Source organism: Mesocricetus auratus, unplaced genomic scaffold, assembly GCF_017639785.1.
Source record: "Mesocricetus auratus isolate SY011 unplaced genomic scaffold, BCM_Maur_2.0 Super-Scaffold_100033, whole genome shotgun sequence".
Classification (NCBI taxonomy): Eukaryota; Metazoa; Chordata; class Mammalia; order Rodentia; family Cricetidae; genus Mesocricetus; species Mesocricetus auratus.
This window is the reverse complement of record NW_024429213.1, coordinates 15,446,799-15,449,145: the sequence shown is the minus strand read 5'-3', so window position 1 is coordinate 15,449,145 and position 2,347 is coordinate 15,446,799. Positions and strand designations below refer to the sequence as shown.

The window sequence follows — 2,347 nt, the reverse complement described above, 5'->3', positions numbered from 1 at the left end:
CCGTCATTTATAACTCATTTGTCTTGCTGGCTCAACCAGGTCTGCACTGAGGGGTTATTTGTTGAAACGGAAAGCATGATCTGCTTTGAAAGAAAATGGCCTCGGATCCTTGTGAAGTATGGTAGCACTGTAGCTGCGAACACACCAGCAGCTCGCTACATTTAACAGTCATCAAGATGGGTGTAACTTGGTCATTATCTTTACAGAAAAAAAAATTCAGCTTACAAACCTGAGGAGCAGGTTTTTGACTTTGAATGAGGTCAGCTAAAGCTACACATGTGACTCTTTGGAAACCATGGACATAAAGGAAGGGGCAGAGGAAAGGAGAAGGAGAACAGGAAAAGGAAAAGAAGAAACGAGAAAGGAGAGAAGGGAGGAAATTGGGTAGAAAGGAAGGGAGAGAAGAGGGAGGAAGGACAGGGAAGGAGGAAGACGAGAAACTGGGTCACATGCCACAGTTTTAAAAGGGCATGCTGGCAGTGGGCAGGGCCTCTGCTCTAGGGCAGGTGTAGACAATGATTAATGGCCTGCCTTTTCTGTGACATTTGAGACTGTGCTAGAGAAATGCAGTGAGCCGAGGCAGTCCTGGCACACTCCAGCCATGGCATGAGTGAAAATTCTCTGCCACAGTCTCCTTTAGAGATTCTAGGAGTTTTCTTCGATGGGACATTGCAGCAGCCAAGTCTGGAGACGTGATGACTCCAGTTTGCCAGAGCCACATCAGCCTGAATACAGTGCTGGTCCCAGAAGCGTGTCTGGCAGTCGCAAGCGCAAATGGAGCAGTTGGGACAGGTTGGGGCCGAGATGGGGCATCCACGGATCTCAGGTAGTATGTCTACAGCAAGTTTTTGGCATCTTCTATGGCAAGAAATGGAAGCACGCATCTAAAAATACTTACCAAACTTTATTTTTGGGTGGGGAATCAGTGATGTCAAAATCTGTGCTGTAGAGAAAGTATGGTCTTTGCACAAAGGTTTTTTAATGCCAGTCGGGGTACTTTGCTAATATGCTCAAAGATACTTGGAAAGAACTGCACAGTGATATTATTGAACTGGAGATTAACAACCAGCACATAGACATCTGGTCCTTGGATTTTGTGTTCAGTTCCTTGTACAGTGACCAGGACTTGCCAATGAAGCCCCGGCAAGTTCCTAATGTTCTGGCAGCAGCATGCCTGCTTCAGGTAGAGCAGGTAATTCAGTAATGTAATGAGACCATGAAGGAAACCATTAATATGAAAACTGTGTGTTCATACTACGTAACAGCAGAAACATAGATTGACACCTGTAAAGTCACAGTGCTTTGGCTGGCTTCTTTGCAACTTGATGATACACCCAAATGTAAGACTTTACATAGAAATTGATATAAAGATCATGTATCTACTTGTCTCATCATCTGACCTACTAGTGGTGCAAAAGGAAATTGATCTATATACCACCCTGAAAACGTGGATGTTCCTTTATTTTAGCCTTCGCTGGAAAGGTTCAGTGAAACGTATCTTAGCTAATGCCAACAACTGGCTTTCCAGGCACATGGAATGTATTGACAACATCACTTTTCTTGAAAGTGAAGCAGGGCTAATATTTCAACCAGGGTTTAAGAAGCTGAGGTTTCAGCATATCATCTGTGACCTGGCCTCCATGACTATTCTTGAGCAAGGTCACCTCATACCTTTAGAATGGCTGACCCATGTTTATAAACAACAGTGGCTGACTTTGCTTCGTGCACAGCAGCACAGGAACCATCAATGAAAAAGAACTTAAAGGTTGCAGCATGAGATGTGGAATGACCATCTACAGAGATGGCACACACTCCTGGAAGTGGTCAGGTTGCAAATTAAGTATCATCTTTACCAACTGCGGTATTATTTTCAAGCAATGTCATCAGCACTGCGTTGGTGCTGCTTTCTTAAAACAAGTACGAAATGTAGTATTTAGAATAACTTTGGTCTGTTTTGACTCTGATGGAAAAGTAACTTTCAGAAGGACAACTGGTCATAAAATCATTACCTTTCAAAATAACGAGGAGAAAAGTGTAATGGCATTTAATAGCAACATTTTAAGCTTCCCTTTACACCTGTTCTGCAACTTCCTGTTTGTACCATTAGCAAACACAGGAAACATTTAATCTTTATTACATCACAGGAGAAGTTTGAAATCATTGAATGACTCATTTAATATAAAGGCTATGCTATGAATACCATAAAGATGACAAACAACAAAATGAAAACAAATCTTACGAGTCTGGTACCACCACAAACGAATGCTGTCCATCTTACCTTCATTTCTGTGCATTTGTGAACAAAACTTCAATGTCCAACAGTGCATTTGTCAAAACAAATCAAAGC

General features: G+C 42.2%; 1 pseudogene; it reads left to right on the top strand.

Annotated features, from left to right (window-relative positions):
- Nucleotides 1-661: 661 nt before the first annotated feature.
- Nucleotides 662-2,127, top strand: LOC101844336 (annotated as a pseudogene).
- The last annotated feature ends 220 nt before the right edge of the window (nt 2,128-2,347 follow it).